We start from the raw sequence: 19047 nt of genomic DNA on the forward strand, positions 1-19047 counted from the left end.
GGTTTGCTGGGACAGTCTCCAGTGGCACCTCTTGTCCTGGACTAACGACTTAATAACTCCTCAGTCTTGATTTGGACAATAACAAAATCATGGTCACCCTACTTGGTAAAAAAGATTTGAGGGCCAGCCCCATCTCCTTGGCCTCTGAAATCTGGCCAGTCTAAAGCATCTCCAGCCCTGTTGGAGAGGGGTAAGCTTGCTTCCTGAAGCTCTAGAAAAGTCAGGGTAAGATGAGGTAGAGTGAAAAGAGGTACTCCTAGAGAGAACGAGCCGCCCTGTCCATGTGCAGAGACTTAAGAGGCTCGTGCTGCACACCCATGTCTGTTAAAATTCAGCCCAGCTCTTTAAATGCCACTGGTATCCTGGAGCCTTTCTGCATGTCTTCGACCAGAGCTGTCTTCTCGCTGTGAACCCTCACATCCACCCGAGCATTTTTTACCTCCTTTAACATGTTCCTTCTGAAATGTTGGAGCAAGGCTCAGGAGTATATGAGCCTCAGCTCAAGTGCCAGCTCTAACATAGAGTAGCTCTGTGACCTTCGGCAAGTCACTTCACTGCCATAAGCCTCAGTTTCCCCATCTGTAAAATGAGAGTAACAGAGGCGGCCTCATTGAAAGGAGTAAATGAGTGAATACATGTGATGCACTTGGAACAGAGTCTAACACCTCTAATTAGGTATTAGCCATTAAGTACTACATCTTACCTTCCTTTCTAGATTGTAAGCAACAGCAAAATTCAAAGTGATTTGTTGAGTCATGGCTACATGCCAGGTGCTTTCACAACCACTGTCTCACCAATTCTGGAGCCAACTGAGAGCTGGGGGTCACTGGCCCCCTTTTATAGGTGGAGAATAAGAGGTTCAGAGGGGTTAATTAATTAGCCCAGGGCACACAGCTTAGTAATTAAAAGATCAGAGATGATTTAGAACACAGGTCCTTCCTCCAGCTTGTCAAACAACCTCCCCACCTCTCTCCACAAAAATCTCACGATGACATAAGCCTTTGTTCTGACATACACTGCAGTTTACCTATAGAGGTTTACAACACACGACATTTTAAAGCAGTTGTGCTCTTCAAGAAAAATCAAATGGATTCCAGGCATCAATTTAAGAGAAGGACAGTCATTTACACAGGCCAAGAAGCATTAAGAGCTTCAGCCAAAATCAGTATGTTACTGCTCCCTGTACTCTGCCGTGAATATGTACCACTGAGTCTGCTCATGGCCTTGACTTCTGGATTGAAGAAAAGACGTTCAAACAAGGTTTGCCATTTGCAGACAGAGCAAGTGAATGTTGTTTCCAGGTATAAGATTTATTTCTGAAAAGAGGAACTATCATCAGCCTCTCCTGGGCTCTGCCACTTCCCCTCTTGGGACCTCAACATTCTCCTCTGTACAATGGGACTGTATGGGGTTGTCTCTAGGACCCCAACAGCTCTTACTCTGCAGGGGACCCTGAGTCACATATCTTAGATGCTTCAGGTTACATCTGGTTTCTAGAAGGGTTGCCTGAGCAAGTAGTATAGTGGGTTGAATGGTGGCCCACCAAAAGATACGTCCACGTCCTTATCCCCAGAACCTGTGAATGTGAACTTATTTAAAAAAAAAAAAAAAGTCTTTGCAGACGAAATTAACTTAAGGATCTTGAGATGAGATCATTCTGGAATACCTGAGTGGGTCCTAAATCTAATAACAAGTGTCTTTGAGGAGACACACAGAGGAGAGACACAGACACATAGCGGAGGAGCCCATGTGAAGACAGAGGCAGAGACTGGAGTGAGATGAGGCCATAAGTCAAGGAAGGCCAACAACCACCAGAAGCTAGAAGAGGCCGAGAACAGATTCTCTCCCATTGCCTCCAAGAGGAGCCCAGCCACACAAGCCCTAGAATTTTCACTCCTGGCATCCAGAACTGTGAGAGAATAAATTCCTGTTGTTTTAACCCACCTATTTTGTGGTAATTTGTTCTGGTAGCCATTCAGGAAACAAATATAAATAGTTTTATATGAACACATGCTCACTTTTAAAACACAAGTTGGCTTCATCTGTAAATGTTCCTAAAAGGAACTATTCAGTGGAATTACCATGACTGAAATCAAGATTAGCCCCAGTCTGTTAGAACACCTGAAAATTATTTCCAGTGAAAGGAAGAGGTGCCTGGAAACTGACTGGACAAATCTCCTCACACCTTTACTGAATGTTTCTGGGGCCATTCTGCTGATAAGACATTTCCATTTGAAGATTCTTGAATATCTCTTTATCATGTCAGGGACAGATAGGCGCCACGGAGCCTAAAAACAACCCATCCCATGTCCTAGCTGTTAACCACAGCATAATGGGGTCTCCTTGGGAGCTGGATCTGGAGTCTGGATGCTGCTCTGTAAAGACCTTTAATTAAATCTTTTTTTTTTTTTTTTGAGACAAACAAAACCACAGTTATCTGCCCTATGAATAGCTGAGAGCCCTATCAAAACAACAACCTCTCACCCCAGGGCAGATGTCATATGCCCCAGGAGGACATACTGGCTTTAACGTTGCTCCACACCAAACCGTCAACGGGCCCTTCAAAGCCTGCCTGATCCTTCTCTTATACAGTCTGGTTAGTTTTCCCCCACTGTGTTCCCCAGAGGGTCTTTCTCCAGTCCCACAGCCTGCCTCACATCCAGCCACAACTACGCAAATGGAGATAATGGAGGCCCAGCGTGAGTGTCCTCAATTTCCCATCAGGGGCCTCCACCTGGTGAACAGTCATTTCTTTCTCCCTTCCTGGCAGAGGAAAGTTCCTCTGTCCAATCCAAGTCTAATCTTCCTCCCAGGTTCTGGGTCCCATCTCTTCCTGCCTCCTCAGGACCTCTGTTTCACCCTTACCCAGTATCTGCCATCTCGCCCTCTTTACAGCGCCTTCCTCTGGGATAGAAACACGTTGGACAGACGCTCTCTTACATGAAGAAACTATCCGTACCAAGGGCATACAAGCAGTTCGTAGAAGAAAGTAATATGATCAATAGCACACAAAATGATCCTCAGCCTCACCAGGAGCAGGGAAATGTAAATTAAAACCACAGTGAGGCACCATTTCAGTCACATTGGTTCACCTGAAATTAAAAACAGTGCCCAGGGCTGGTAAACAATGTTAACTGTAGCTTTGTTTAGTACAGTAAATGGTAAAAACCTCAATGTACGCCAGAGGAGGATGGATCTGTATATTGAGGTACAGTCACACAACATGAATCCCCCACAAAGCTGAGCATGGCAGCATGTTGCAGGGAGCAATGGATAGGGCAATGTGGAAGGTGGCCGAGGTTTGAAAATGCATCCTTGGTTAAGGTTACTTTGTTTTACTGAAGAACGACAGACAAACAGTGCAAAGGATGTACCCAAGTTTAAGGACAAAGTGAGTGGCCGAGATTCCTTTTTATCTTTTTAGTTTTTCAAAAGAGCCCCATTTTCAATGGTCTCGGTACCCTGCACCGAAGGAAGAGTTGACCAGGCTAGAGAAAGAGAAGGTCAGATCCTAGCACTCACTGCCTAGCGGGGAGTGAGAGAGAGATAGTGTGTGTGCCTGCAGGCAGGGCCACGCAGGGGCATACCCTCATGCCCCCCCATGGCTTGTGGAAGATACACCAGCACACCTATTATCATTTTTCATTTCTTAGAAATAAATACAAATCAAATATGGAAACCTGTTAGAATCTGATTGAGTTGATAATGGAGTCAATGGTATGGAATATATTCTCAGCACTTTTCTGTATTATGCAATATTTCACTTAAAAAATCTGTCCTTGGATCCTGTCAACCTGTCACCTCTCCATTTGTTAACCCAAGTAGAAGTTAACCCTGTCTCTCATTACAGGGATTACCAAAGCAGTTTTGGACACAGCGGAGTCCAGTCTCTATGCTTTGGGGGTCAGAAGAAGGGAGAGAGTGCCAGAGAGTCCACACTGGCTCTGCAACCAGGCTTGCAGAAGAAGACTGCTCCCAGAGGTGGGGGAGGGAAACTGAATCTCCCAGACCTGCAGTGACAGAAAAAGGAAAGAGACAGGCACAGAGACACCCATGCCCGCCCTACACCCACCCCAGCCAGGGAGCCAGGCTAGAGCTGCAACAGTGGAAACTCCTCAGTTGCTGCAGCATTCGGTGACTGAACAAGCCATGGCCCTGTGTTTCTTCTTCTTTCCGGCCAGCCTCTGTTCTTCCTGGCCAACTCTTCACCCCAGTCAGGCTCTGCCCACCACCTCATGAAGGCTGCTCTGACTCAAGCCCTTCTGTGACTTTCTGTGGCAACAGTCCACAGGCACGGGTGTGCGTGGGGTGGGGGGTGGATCTTGTTCTCATGTGAATGAGAATACCTGTTCTTCTCTGTGACTTGTGGCCAGTGGAGAGCTTTCATGGATTGGTAGTATCTTCCTTTTTTGGCCAGCAGGATCTTAAGTCTCCCATTCCCTCCTCTTCCCCAGACAGAGTGGAATAAAAGCCTTCAGGAAAACAGCCTCTGAATTTGGTCTGGGCAAGGCAGCTCCCAGTCTGGGTCTGCAGAGCAGGCTCTACATTCAAGTGGAAGGTAACAGATGGCTTATCTCTGAAAATAAAGTACTGCAGCAGGTCCCAGAAAGATTGCTTTCTTATTGTTTAATAGAATCTGTAGTAATTAAAATCAGCATTCCAGGAATGCTCAACCAAGTAAAAACATATCAAGACATGAGGAATATCCTTCCTTGTTGGTTCTTAGTGTTTGGTTTACCGAAAGTAAATGTCACTTCTCCTGAAGGATTTCACATGTTCACAGGTGAGACCACCACCCACAGGTTTATGATATCCACATCCAGACCAACAGACCAGGTTTTCCTCCTAATGTCCAGGCCATATTTCTGATGCCTCCTAGATATTCTCCACCTGGATGCCTTTCACTCAGCATATCCAAAACCACTTCATCATCTCCCTCCCCACTTCTACTTACTTCCTCTCCCCTATTCCTTACCTTGGTTAAGGGCAACAGTGCTCACCTAGCTGTTCAAGTTAAAAATTCTGCTGTCATACACCCTCCTGCTCTCTCTTACTTCCCACAACCAGTTGGTTACAGACTTTGTCTGAGGCTATTTCCTCATTACTGCTTCCCTCCTCCCTATCTCCTCATCACAGCCTGCCTTGGTTCAGGCCCCATCACTTTCTGCCTAGATTTCTATAAGAAAGGAGAGGTCTTTCAGAGGTCATAGGGAAATTCAGAGTGCTAGAGTCAGACTAACCTAGGTTCAAATCTAAGCTCTGCCGTTTACTAGCTGAGTGACTTTAGGTAAGTCATTCATCTGCTCTAAATCACAACAGTGTGCAAAAAGGGGTAACAAAATTGTCTATCTCATAGGGTTCTAATGAGGATCAAATGAGATCATGCTTAGCAGAGTGACTGGTAGTGTACTCTTTCAGTGAATATTAGCTCTTATTTACTATCAATTCTGGCGGGTAAACAAGGCCTACCAGGTGCTGGACACAGCCTTTCATGCTCTGTCTGGGCCACATACATTTTTTCATGCTTTTCTCTCTGCCTGGAACACAACCCCTCCGTCATCCATCAAGTTAACCCATGCTTAACGCTTCAAAAGTGAGCTTAGGTGTCACTTCTTTGTGACATGTCAGTATCTTGAAATCAACCATGATGGGAGTATTTACACAGAGGAAATTGGTAAATAATGTGAACCAAGGGTTGGTTTATTATTCTGATGATTGTCTAGACTTGAAAAAGTGATGGAGAAAAAGCTAATAATGAAGATTAAACTTAAAAGTGTATTGTGCCTGTAGCTATTACAATTGTAAAATTGTTCCTCTAGTATTTGAAAACTCTTATCCAATTTAGCAAAGAAATTGCTCACATTGACAAGTGAGTAAATTTCCAATATACATGTTTGTTGTTTCACCTTCCTCTTATTAATATAAACAAAAATAGGGACACCTGGGTGGCGCAGTAGGTGAAGCATCTGACTCTTGATTTCAGCTCGGGTCATGAACTTAGGGTTATGAGACCAAGCCCTGAGCCAGGCTATGTGCTCAGTGTGGAGTCTGCTCAAGATTCTCTCTCACTCTGCTCCTCCCCTCCCCCTCCCAGGCCCCACTCATGCTTGTTCTCTCTCGCTCTTTCTCTCTCTCTTCAAAAAAAAAAAAAAAGTCTTAATATAAACAAAAATATCAGCCAACATTTACAGTGAAACTACACTCATTTACAATGACATGAGTGACTACTTTGCCAAATCAGATAGTATCAAGCATTTATTTGTAGTCTGATTTTGTTACACTATTGTAGTAGATTTTGCAATAGCAAGTCACACTGCAGTTAGATACATAAACTGGAAAATAAGGCAGTTAGCTTAAAATTATATCCTTTCTAAACTTAAATAACAATGTCACTAATAGAAAATTTTTTGTTAATCCTCAAGGAGTATGAATTTCATTGTAAATGTAAAATTCTTTTCCAGAGGCTGACCCCTAAAATGCCAAAATGAAGGGTAAGCTGTTAAATTTTCAAAATATAAGGTGAAAACAGATGCAGAAAATAAAAACAAACATCATGGGAGGTACCAAAGCAACTCCACTTGTCAGCTCGTGGTTGAAATGCAACCACGGGATGGCTGAGGATACAGGGTTCAAGAAAAAATGTTTTTTAAAATCTGTGAGAATCAATTAGCTATGTAGAATTTATAATAGAGAATATGTTTTATAACTATTTGTAAGTTGTGTGCTATAGGTCCTTTATATCACTAAAATGTGTAATCAACTTATTTACATGTATTTATTTACGCTTATTTTGGACAGTCAGTAATCCATCATTTACCAGCACACCACTGATACTAACCGTCTAAGCCTCCTGCCCTTTAGGATCTCACAGTACAGCATGGAAGACACGCAGAAATAACTCTAAACAACGAGGGGAAACCAATAGGTTACACAGACATGGAGAGATTGTTTGCTGCGAGAATTCAAATGAGCGAGACAGCATTTCAGCCGGGGGCAACTGCTGGCCTTTGCTCATAGAGGTGCACCTTCCCCACATGCCTTTTTAAACTTTGTCAATTGAGGGAAAACGCAGGAACAGTGGGGCACAAAAAGTTCACTGATCTTAAGCGAACGCCTCAATGGGTATGTCTATCATACAGCGGAACACTGTGAAGCAATAGGAATAGGAATGAACCCTTGGTACAAGGGCCCCACGGAGGAATCGCACAGATACTGTAGTGAGTGACAGAAATCAAACCCAGAAGAGCAGATCCTCTGTGACTGTTGGATCGCATGATAATTTGAACCTTACCCGCCTCTCTTCTTAAGGGTTCTCACTGAAGAATATGAGGTCCTCTCCCGAGTGCAGGGCGGCAGGCAGTTTGAAGCGGCTTCCAGGGCTGTCCCTACAGGTGAGGACAAAGGGGACCTGGAAGGGTAAAGGGGGAAGGGGGGAGGAGGAGGAGGGGAAGAGAGGGAGGGGAGAAGGAGGGGGAGGGGAGGAGGAGGGAGGGGGGAGGGGAGGAAGAGGGAGGGGGGAGGGGAGGAGGGGGAGAGGGGGAGGAGGGGGAGAGGGGGAGGGGAGGAGGGGGAGGGGGAGGGGAGGAGGGGGAGAGGGGGAGGGGAGGAGGGGGAGAGGGGGAGGGGAGGAGGGGGAGAGGGGGAGGGGAGGAGGGGGAGAGGGGGAGGGGAGGGGAGGAAGAGGGAGGGGGAGGGGAGTAGAGGAGGAGGGGAGTGGAGGAGGAGGGGAGGGGAGGGGAGGAGAAGGGGGAGGGGAGGGGAGGAGGAGGGGAGGGGAGGGGAGGAGGAGGGGAGGGGAGGGGAGGAGAAGGGGGAGGGGAGGGAAGGAGGAGGAGGAGAGGAGGGGAGGAGGAGGGGGAGGGGAGGGAAGGAGGAGGAGGAGGGGAGGGGAGGAGGAGGGGAGGGGAGAAGGAGGGGGAGGAGGGGAGGGGAGGAGGAGGGGAGGGGAGAAGGAGGGGGAGGAGGGGAGGGGAGGAGGAGGGGGGGAGGAGGGGAGGGGAGGAGGAGGGGGGGAGGAGGGGAGGGGAGGAGGAGGGGAGGAGGAGGGGGAGGGGAGGAGGAATCCACTGAGGTGGGCTGGGCTTTTGCTCAGGCTTCACTCCTCCGCCAGCAGCGGCCACGGCAGGACGTGAGGGCAAGCTTCCTGGCCCCTCAAGGTGCGATGTCCACGTGGGCCCCCCCAGGCTCCCGCTTTGCTCCTGCCCCCATCCACATTTTGGAAGGAGATTCCCAGGCCAGGTCAGGGTTTGTGGGGTCCCCACCACGGCCAGGAAGATAGCCGGGGGAGCGCACTCGGGTCCTCCCTTTCCGTGGCTCTTCAGGGCGGGACGGCAGAGCACAGCAGGGCCGAGGCGTCACGGATGACCCCAGACTGTCTCTTGGGAGCTAGCAGGCCGTCAGATGGGTGGTCCCGCCGACCCCTCGCTGCCCAGGACGTGAGGCTTGGGGACCGCGGGCCAGGCGCCCCACGGGGTCAGGTCTCTCTTCCAGCCATAAACAAAGCTTGCTGCTGCTTCTGGCCACGAAGAGGGGCTGAGGTCACGCAAGGGGTATGGCGGCTCCGCGGCCATGCTCCTTCTTGTGCCACCACGGATCTCAGGACCTGTGACAGCGCTTTCCCGGGGCTGACCCCAAGACGGGTTCCTTTACTAAAACCAAGCAGTGTAGGCTTTAAAGAACCGTGCCACCAAAGAAACAGCAGGGAGGCAGTGGTGGGGAGACGAGAAGCGGGTCACCCACCTTGACCCTTGACCCGCCTCCCCGACTTCCTCTTCCACCCCCTCACTGCAAGTAGAATCATGCCTTGTGATTAAGGAGTGCTGGGGGGACAGTTGGGGGAAGCACCTCTTCCCTCAGCACCTCCTCTCCACCTTCCGAAGGCCCGCATTCCCCTCTTGCTGTAGAAAAACGCAGGATTTGCACGCCCGGGGCAGGTGGCGGCGTGTAGTTAATACTTGGAGCTAAACGACACGTGCACGCCGACTGGGGAACGGTCCTATTAAAAAAATAAAAAGCAAACAAAACACCGCCAAGCGACTACCATGCTCTGAGTGGACACCTCTCTGTAGATTCATTTTCTCACCGGGTGGGGGCTCTCAGGCTGTGCCCTCCCGTTGGGAATCCACACCTGCCGCCTCTTGAGCACGTGAAGGGTGGAGTGGGAACTGAGACAGGTGCTGAGTTTCAACCCCGCACTGGATTTCCAAGAGCAGGGGGGAGAAAAGGAAAATAGTCCCCGTTAATCATTTCATATGGATTACATATTGAATTAACATACTAGGTTAAATAAAATATATTGTTAACATCTATACCTCAGCTGTTTCTTTTCAGCTAGATTACCCATGTGACTTTGCATATGTGGCTAACATGATACTTCAGTTGTCTTAAGGGAATATTTACCTGTATATTCCAAGGGAATCCAGGCTTTGAAAAAATAACCCAAATCACAACAACTAAACCAAATACTTGGCTTCCATGACCCTTATATTCCAAGGGTTTCCTACAAGGGTGGTGGGACAGGCTGCCCTGGTGTGGGCAATAGGGATGTAATGTCTGTAGAGAATTTAAAAACAATAATAAACCTCAACCAAAGGTCAGTCTGCTTTCTATGATCACCATCCAATTGCTACTATAAGCACCTTCAGGGCTGAATAGCTCCTTCCTGCCCGGGTGAATGGCTCCTACAGCCCCCACTCCTCAGATGAACACTGACTCCCCCACCTTAGCTTCTCACTGACTTTCCCCAACACCAGGTGCCCAGTGAGACCCCAAAATGCCGTTGTTGCCCCCACCATGGGCTTGGGGCCGCACTAAGCGCCCTGGGGCTGCAAAAAGCATAGAATTTAGGAAAGGCTCTGGAGGTGGGGCATAGTTGATTCTAACCCAAGACCCTGTGCTAAGCACTCCTCTCTCGCATCAGGGTTCTCTAGAGAAACAGAATCAATAGGATGAGTACAAATAGAAAAGGATTTACTAAAGGGAATAATCATTATGGAGGCTGGCAGGTCCCAAATCTGCAGACCCAGTGTCCCTGCTCAGGCCCAAAGACCAGAAGCTGTGTAAAACCAGGAAGAGCCAATGTCCCATTTCAAAGGCCAACAGGTTGGAGGGATTCTCTTTTCCTTGGCGGGTCAGACTTTTGTTTTCTTCAGGCCTGCAACTGACTGTTGGGGCCCATCCACATTATGGAGGTAGACTCAAAGTCTACCAATTCAAATGCTAATCTCATCCAAAACACTCTCATTGACTCACCCAGAATAATGTTTGACCAAATATCTGGGCACCATGGCCCAGCCAATTTGACATAAAATTAACCCTCACAGCTCCTCACAGGCTAGAGCCAGAGAAGAGATGAGGAAAGGACGAGCCTAGTGTATGGGCTCGAATTCTTAGTCCCTGCTGCACAATCCTGAGCCAGTCATGTGGCCTCTCTGCGCCCATGTCCCCTTCAATACAGTGGGGACAGTGATCGTATCCATCCGGAGGCAACACACGTAAAGTGCTCAGGACCATCCCTGGCATCCTGGGTGCCGCCATTGTTAGTTTTATGGTGTGGCTGGGGGGAGAATCTGATTAAACTCATGATCACTTCCTGTGGCTTTGCAGCGTCTTTCGTTGCATTTTAGCTTTTGGATCCAGGGCCTTTTGAAGGTAGATTTTCATCAGATTGCAAAAATGTGTCCCAAATCTGCTTTTTCCTGGATTAAGTACACAGGTGTGGGTCAGATACCCAGGGGGCCTGGAACCATTTCCTCTGCAAGGCACAGGCATTCCTTCTACTCCTGCACCTCCCGAGTCCCAGGTTCTTCCAAACCCTGCGTTAATGCCCAGGATGCTGAGCCTGGCTCATCCCCCCCACCCCCCTGCCCCCGGTTCTCTAATCTGAACTCGTCCTAGCTGAGTGTCTGAAGCGTTTCCGTAGTGCTGCTGTGGGGAAGAACTGAAGCTAAAAATAGGCACTTTTCAGGGCAGGAGGAAGCAGAGTCCTGCTTCCAGGAAAAGCTGAGGGTGTGACACAGACCCCGGGGGCCTTGGGTAGAGGAGCAGTCATGGGTCCAGTCAGTATTTACGGAGCACCTACGGCACACAGGGTATGGGGTAGGGTCATCTCTCTTTCCTCGTGGCTCAAAGAGGAAGGAATCTCCCATCCTCTCTCACACCAGGTCAGGGGCCCCTTATCTGACGGGTGAGAACTTGATATCCACTGGGTCCCATCCCCCGGGGAGCACCGTGCTCCCTACCCATCTCCTACACTTGGCTCCATGCTCACTGTGCCCTCAGGGACCCAGGGCCAGTTTTCTCTGCAGAGGAGCAGAGCTGGCACTTCCTTCTCAGCTGTCCTTCCAGCCATGTGGCAGTGTGGTCCAGGAAACGGGGTGGGCAAATGGGATGGCTTGACCACAGGTGCGGAGCCAGCCCCATCTTTCTTGCTGCCTGCCATGGCCTTTCTCTGGCCCTGGGGTGCTTCTGATTGTAGGCACGCCCCACGGTTGTGGTGAAACGCCACTCTGGGGTTTAGAACTGAAAAAGACGGATTCGGAGGGGCACAGGAGAGGCCAGAGTCCTTCACTCCAGCGTGGGTGACTACAACAAAATCAGTGCTCTGTTCTCAGAATGGCTGTTGAGACCTGTATTTATGTCCTCCAGGCAAAGCTCTGGAGGTTGGGCATAGTTGATTCTAACCCAAGACCCTGTGCTAAGCACTCCTAGGGAGCAAAAAGTGACCTGGACAGGAGCCCCTCTCAGCAACGCATGGGCCTGGCTTGGGACCCTCACCTAACAGCTTGCACTCATTTTAATGAGGAAGTGGCAAGTGCCACGAGGCAGGTGTGAAATGTGTGCTTGGGGCTGAATTGTGTGCAGAGGATACTGAAAACCATTCACCTCCCCAGTCCCTACACTGAGCTCCTTCTGGAGGAAGATGGAGAGAGTGACAGAGTTAAGATGTTCAGGTGGTCCCACAGGCTGTGGAGCTCTACGGGTTCCTTAGCAACCAGATCTGGGCAGGTACTTCTCTGGGGTCTGGCAGACCCCTTGCTGTAGCTGGAGTTCTAGCAGCTCAGGCCCTGGGCAGTGGGCGTGGGGGCTGTGGGAGGAAATGTGGAAGGAGGAAGGGGGCACTGGGGCAGGTGCCCAGATTTAGATTTCATGGACTAGTCAAGTTTCAGAAATATCTGGGGAGGTAGTCCTAGGGTTGCTAACTTTTTCACTAAGTTAGGATGTTAAAAAAAGAAAACTACCATCGATTGTCAGCAATACTTCATGAGAGAAAGGACATTTTCAACACCAAAGAGTAGTGAGGATTTCCTAAAATAGAATAAAGGGCTAGCTTTCCTTTGAAAGTGGGGGGGAGTGGCACCTGGGTGAGGCAGTCGGTTGGACGTCTAACTCTTCATTTCGGCTCAGGTCATGATCTTAGGGTCCTGTGATCGAGCTCCTCGTCTGTCTCTGTGCTCAGCAGGGTGTCTGCTTTAAATTTTCTCTCCCTCTCCCTCTGCCTCTCTCCCCCATCAGGCTCTTTTTCTTTCTCTCTAGAAAAAAAAAAAGAGAGAGAAAGAAAAGTGTGTTCGTATTAATATATAAATATATATAACCAATATAATTATATATAACTATATTATATAATATTTATCCCTCTTACCTCTCTTTTCCATGCATATATCATTGTATCTATTTTTTTCTTATTTATTCATTCTGCAATAAACACACTCCTGGCACTTGAAAAACTCGCAAGAACACTTGGTAGTGCTGGGACATGTTTTTCACTTCATTTATAGAGCCATGGTTTGCATGAACTGCTGATTCATTTACCTTGAGTAGACATACTTTCGGCTATGTTTAGGAACATTCCACTTGTAAACTCCCATGAGATAGTGCTTGACATGTATTTATCTAGAACACCTGAGATGATCACCAGCCCCTGCACTTGGCCAGACCCACCCATCCCTGTGGGCATGTCTGCCTGGACTTGGTCAATCCAGCCAGTGGAGGGCAGGGCCCTGGCTCCACACGGCCGCATCCCAGCAGGTGTGTTCATAGTGATCACAGCCATGATCAAAATGCGGGGACTCAGCTGGCTTCCTGAGTGGCTGATGGGTTGCTCTGCAAGCTACCTTGATGAATTGAAAAGTGAACCAGCTAAGTCAGGGACTGGTACTAAATCCTAGCACTGCACTCAAGCCTGAAAAGCAGGTGATGAGATGAGGAATTTGGGATCAGATTTTGCAAAAAGGCAAGGGTAGATGCTCAAGAGCATTTGGACGTCCCCTGCAGTGTTACCAGGTCACAGCTGTGGCTGGGGTTCCACACCAGAGGAGCTTGGGGACTCAGCTTCCAGGAGTTTTGGGGACTCCCAGACAACACTGATTTTCATGACCTCTCTCCCTGGATTGCTTGGTGAATACAATAAAGCTGTAAATGGAAGACATGTGCAGTTGGAAGAGCAAGTGTGTGAATAAAGAGAAGTACCTGGCACCTGGAAAGTGCCCACAAAGTATCTCCCCAAGGCCTGGGGTAAGCCCAGGGGCGTCAGGGCCTGCCCTGCACAGAACAAGTGCGCTCAACTCACCCCCACCCTTGGTTCTGCGAGCCAGGCCACCCCTGCCCTCCCCTTTCATCCTGGCTTCCCTGCCCTGAGCTCCCAATTATGAAGCCAGGATGATGGCTGTCACCAGACAAGAGCAAGGGCTCTGGAAGGGCTCTGCTCTCAGGACTGCTGATGGCGGGCAACACTGACACAGGACAACGGGCTCGGGAATGGAGGAGGCTTTCTTTCCTCTGCTTCTGCTCACTGACAAGGACCTCTGGTGTCTGATGAGACTCCAAGCTTCTGTCCAGCACCAGGCTGCTCAGGACGGACTGACGGTCTGTTTGACTGGTTGCCCGTAGTAACAGCTAGACGCCTGGTTCTGTGCTGAATGCTTCTCGAATGTTGCCCCCGTCAGGTCCTCACACTAACCCTAGAAAAGCAGGCACCATTCTCATCCCTATTTTGCAGGGGGAAACTGAGGTGCAGGGAGGTTAAGAAGCTGTCCCCAGCGTGCCTCCCAAGTATAACAGCCACGCCCGTGCTTTGATTTGCCATCTTTACTGCCTCCCAAACTGACATGGAAATTCAGAACCCACAAAGTCTCCTTCCTTGATCTGAGAATGTGGGGAGGATGTTCAGTTGACAGGAGTATCTGGATAATTTAAGAGGTGTAGACCTGATCAGTCCCGACGAGTTGGCCTATAATTACTATCTCCTCAGAGATCTCCACGCAGCCCCGTGGGCAGAGCACTGGGGTGGGGGGTCCGTGTAGGGCAGGGGTCACCCTAGCTGGGCTGCACAGGCTGCTCCCTCACTTACCAGATGTGTGAATGTGGGCCAGGTCACTTAACCTCCCTCCTGGGTAAAATGGGATAACAGTTCTGAGAACATTGTGGCTCACGGGGAGGAGCCAGTGAGTTGGTATAGAACAGCGGCTGGCGCCCAGAAGGGCCCACGAATGTCAGCGGCCATGGTTCTCTTTGTTGTCTTGTTATCATCACTGCTATTATGCACACTGCTATTGTGCAACCAACAGGGACCATTACCATTAGCCATTGAGAGGGTGTTAGAAGGCCACAAAATATCCCAGCATCCACATCTAGCCCTGTGGTTCCTACTTTCTTTCTTTTTTTTAAAATTGTATTTATTTGTCAGAAAGAGAGCACAAGCAGGGGGAGCAGCAGGCAGAGGGAGAAGCAGGCTCCCCACTGAACAAGGAGCCCCATGTGGGCCTCAATCCCAGGACCCTGGGATCATGACCTGAGCCAAAGACAGACGCTTAACCAACTGAGCCACCCAGGCGCCCTTCCTTTTTAGGACTCTTAAGGAAGCATGCATTGTTGCGGGTGGAAATCCAAGAGGGAACTTCATTACTCACTTTATGGGACCAGTAGAAATGAGTGTGCCTGGTTAGCCCTTCACCATCCACTGCCAGGTGCCAGAGCAGGGAGCTGAGAAACGGAAGAGCAATGCCAGGAGTCTGATGAGGGGCAGGGGGAGGGGTGGGGGCTGGGAGGCCAAACAGGGAAGAGCCACTAAGGAGAATGATCCTAGAAGCACCTCTACCATGGAGCACGGGCATTGGGCCCACACTTCCTTTGTATCAGTGCTTCTCAGACTTTAATGACGTCCACATCACCTGGGGCTTGTTAAGCCCCAGCTTGCTGGTTCCCACTTGTTTCTGATACGTGGGTCTGGGTGGAGCCCAAGATTCTGCCTGTCTGGCAAGTTCCCAGCAGGTGCTGGTGTTGCTGATCAGGGAATGTATATAGAGAACCACTCACTGCTTTAGACCAATGATCTTCAACTGTTTTAAAGCCAAAGAACACTTTGATCAAACGAAATCTTTCGGGGGCAAAAATAAAGGAACAAGATGATGGTGTAGGGTCAGGGGTGCCCTGCTAGACACTACCTAAGGCACGATTCAAGCCGACTGGAAATTCTCAAGTTCGCTTTTGGCTTTAGACCAGCCACCAGAGAGCAGCCAGTCCAGGCCTCGTGTTGTGGACCCTGAAAATAACTGGTTACAAATTGCATGGTATTTGGGGTGGGCCCTCCCCACAACCTGTGTTTTAACAGCCCTCCAGATGCTTCTGAACTTGTTAAAGTTTGGGAACCACTGGTCCACACCACTTGCGGTGGGCTCAGTTACATGGGGGTGGCCCCACCTCTGCACCATCCTAGAGGAGAGTCCCAGCTGTCCTGAGCTCCCTATCTGCTGTTCCTCCACCTGCCTCTCCCAGAATACTGCGAACACACCCAGACTTGTGTCCGAGCCCACCATCCTCTCCCCCAGGCCTGCCTTCTTCCTGTGCTCCCCACCTTGGGAGGAACGTGGTCATGTTGATTGCTCACTATGCGCCTAGTACTGACAGGTGTTCTACGCACATTAACTCCAAACCAAGGTAGATAACAGGTTTCCCACTTTATAAATAAGAAAATAAAGGCTCCAGGAAGTGAAGCATCTCACCTGAGGTCACCCAGCCAGCATGAGATTCAAACCTGTTTCTGGGGCTAGCATAGCCATTATTTTACACCAAAACCAACCACCCAGCAGACAAAGCTAGGCACTCACTCACGTCGGGACACTTTGAGCCAAAGATTTATTTTAGTGGGCGTTTGACCTTTTTAGAGAAAAGACTGATGGCTTTTATCAACTGTGAGCCAAAAAAAAAAAAAAAGATCATGAAATCCAAAATCCTATAACAACGAAAATAATAAAACAGTAATTATTCCAGAAGTCTATTTTCTACACTAAGACTCTTGCCTCCTGATTCTAGGGAGGGGCTCAACTGTGTCCTGGTCAGCTCAGCTTTGCAGGAAAGGAGCAACTTCATCCCTTCCACGGGCAGCTCTTTTCTCAAATTCAACCCTGCCTGACAGCACCCCCACCCCCAAGGCTGGTGTCCCTTCATTCCTGAGTGTGCAGTGACCCCATGTGGCCATTTCCCAATGCAGCCACTTGCTGATAGTTCATCATTTAAAAAAAAAATCATCAGATTGATGTCTTTTGCTAGAAGTTTTGCTTTCATTCCACCGAGGAGGCAGGCAAAACCAGCAGCTCTGACTGAGAAGAGACAGGCTGAACTTGCAGGAACAAATTTCGTTCCAGCATGCTGACCACAGGAACCCTTGAACTCAGCAAGTGGGCTGAGAGCATCCTCTCAAGGCAGCATTTGGGGGACAGCAAAATGGTGATACGATGATCAGGACAGCCAACCTCAAGGTCCATTTCTGCCCTCTCCCCTCCCCACTGGCTCCTTCCTCCAAAAGGCCACCACCCCCAGCCCCCACCCCAGACGAGGCTGTTGCCTCCTAGAGAAAAGATAAAAGCAGGCAGGTGCCACCAAGGAAACTCTGCTGTGGTATAAACTCCAGACTCAGGAAGTGGAAATGGGGGCCCGCCATATGAGAGTTGGGAAGGTCCATGGGCATGATCTAAGACACCCCTTTATTTTATAAATCAAAGTGAGGGCCTAGAAGTGTTAGGAAGTCTCTCCTTAAAGCCACCCAGCAAGGATTTGCATATGGCTGTCAAGTCACGGTGGCTTAAAGAAGGTAAGGGTTGTTTTCTCTCACACTGAGATGGGGAAACTGAAAGGCACTCCATTTTTAGAAAGGCTTGGTCTCTGCTGTTTTTCTGCTAGGCCCCATTTACTCATGTTCTATATTTTGCATCTGAATAAACCAAAGAAGCCATGTTCCCACTTCAAGGGGAAAGCAAGAAAGTTCATCATCCTCTGAGTTTTGTCCTAGGCCCCCAGACACCTGATAACATCTAAGAAGAGCCGGACCTTAGCTTCAAACAAAACTTGGCTGATGCTGGCATTTATACCCCCTACCTTCGGTGATTTATGAAATAACACCTATCATTCACTTCTCACTTGCCTTTGATTGGGCCCTACCCTGGATTCCCGAAGGAACACATATCCTGGACCCCTTTCCAATATAAACCCCTAACCCCAAGTGACCAGGAGACTCATTCTCCTTTCCTTTCTGAGTCTCCCAGACATTATGTCTGATATACTCTATTACTATTCAGCAAACTCTGTTTTCACTTTCTCCAATTCACCTTTGATTTCTATCCTGTGCAAAACCAAGGACCCTCTTGGCTGGTCTTGTAGGACCCCTCTGGGTCTTCAGACCCAGCCTGCCTGAATCAATATTAACAGAAGTCCCTCAGAGGTAGGTGGCCCAGGACCGCTATGGTGTCTCCACAATGTCATCTGAGACCCAACTGCTCTGCCCTCTGCTTCATCAGCCCTGAAGAATAAATTCTATCTACAGGGTCACATCATGGTCACAATATGGCTGCTAGAGACTCACCCATTGATTCTGAGTTCCATGCAGAAAAAAGAAAGAGCAAGAGTAAAACTTCATTTGCCAGAGGTGAGAACTTCCTTTAAAATAGTTTTTCCTATTTTCCAATAACTTCCCTTATTTCTTATTGGCCATCCCTATCTGTAAAAAGAGATTTGGAATTGTAGTTTTGTAAGCTGGGCACCTTGCTAAGAAAGAAAGGGGGGAGACGCCTGGGTGGCTCAGTCACTTGAGCAGCCGACTCTTGGTTTTGGTTCAGGTCATGATCCCTGGGCCCTGGGATCGAGCCCCGTGTCGGGCTCCATGCTCAGCTTGAGGATTCTTTCTCCCCTTCCCTGTTCCTCCCCCCACTCTCTCGCTCTCAAATAAATAACTCTTTTTTCTTTTCTTAAAAGGAAAAAGAAAGAAGGAGAAAGAAGACACAACTAAAAGCCTCCTCTGTAAGTAGGGGTGACTACAATGCCCACTATTTCTTCAGCGCCTACTGTGCTTACGTGCACCATCTCATATATCCTCAGAATAGCCTGCCAGACAGAGTCTGTTATTCTATTTCACAGGTGAGAAAAATGAAGCTTAGTGAGGTTGTCACCTGCACTACAGCTAGTGAGAGATGGAGACAAACTCTGAACCTAGATCTTACTCCAGATTCCGTGGTCTTGAAACCGAGCAACGTAGGATTAATGAGGTTGAAACCAGCAGAAAGTTTAAAGCTTGTTTTTCAGAGAACTGTTTCCCACTAATCAGCTACTGTGTCTTTCCAGACCCCACTGTCAAATCCACCAGCTGTCTCTGCAGAAGCTTGGACTCAAGGTCTGCTGATATGGTTCCAGCCTGGGAACAAGCAAGGCTCCATATTCCTTACCCAAGATAATGAGCCCAAGACCCATCCAGTTTATTCTGGCTCTCGGATCATGCCCATAGCCCCTGTCCTTGCTCTAAGAGAACCTCTTGACATCAGGGGCTGAATTCCTCCTGGTTCTGATTTTAAGTCTCCACCCCAAAGTGAACATGGGATGCATGTTGCCTCTATGTTTGCTCAATGCACGCGCTCCATCTTTCCTCATGAGTAGTCTTAAGTTTTCCTGCCCTTCTCATTAATATGTATTTCACCTCCTACCCTGAATCTCCCCTTTTAAAAAACCCCGCTCCTTAACCCAGAACCCGGGACATCTCCCAGACCTATCTTGTCTTTGGACATC

The 19047-nt window shown here is 48.8% G+C and overlaps 1 long non-coding RNA gene across 1 annotated transcript; it reads left to right on the forward strand.

Annotated features, from left to right (window-relative positions):
* Window positions 1–8108: 8108 nt before the first annotated feature.
* Window positions 8109–18643, forward strand: LOC148163562 (uncharacterized). Its single transcript, XR_015768874.1, has 4 exons — window positions 8109–8156; window positions 17816–17917; window positions 18244–18288; window positions 18610–18643. It is a non-coding gene; the product is annotated as an uncharacterized LOC148163562 (long non-coding RNA).
* The last annotated feature ends 404 nt before the right edge of the window (window positions 18644–19047 follow it).

Source organism: Eumetopias jubatus, unplaced genomic scaffold, assembly GCF_037043125.1.
Source record: "Eumetopias jubatus isolate StellerSeaLion01/CBP00866 unplaced genomic scaffold, mEumJub1_p1.0 scaffold_9, whole genome shotgun sequence".
NCBI classification, from domain to species: Eukaryota; Metazoa; Chordata; class Mammalia; order Carnivora; family Otariidae; genus Eumetopias; species Eumetopias jubatus.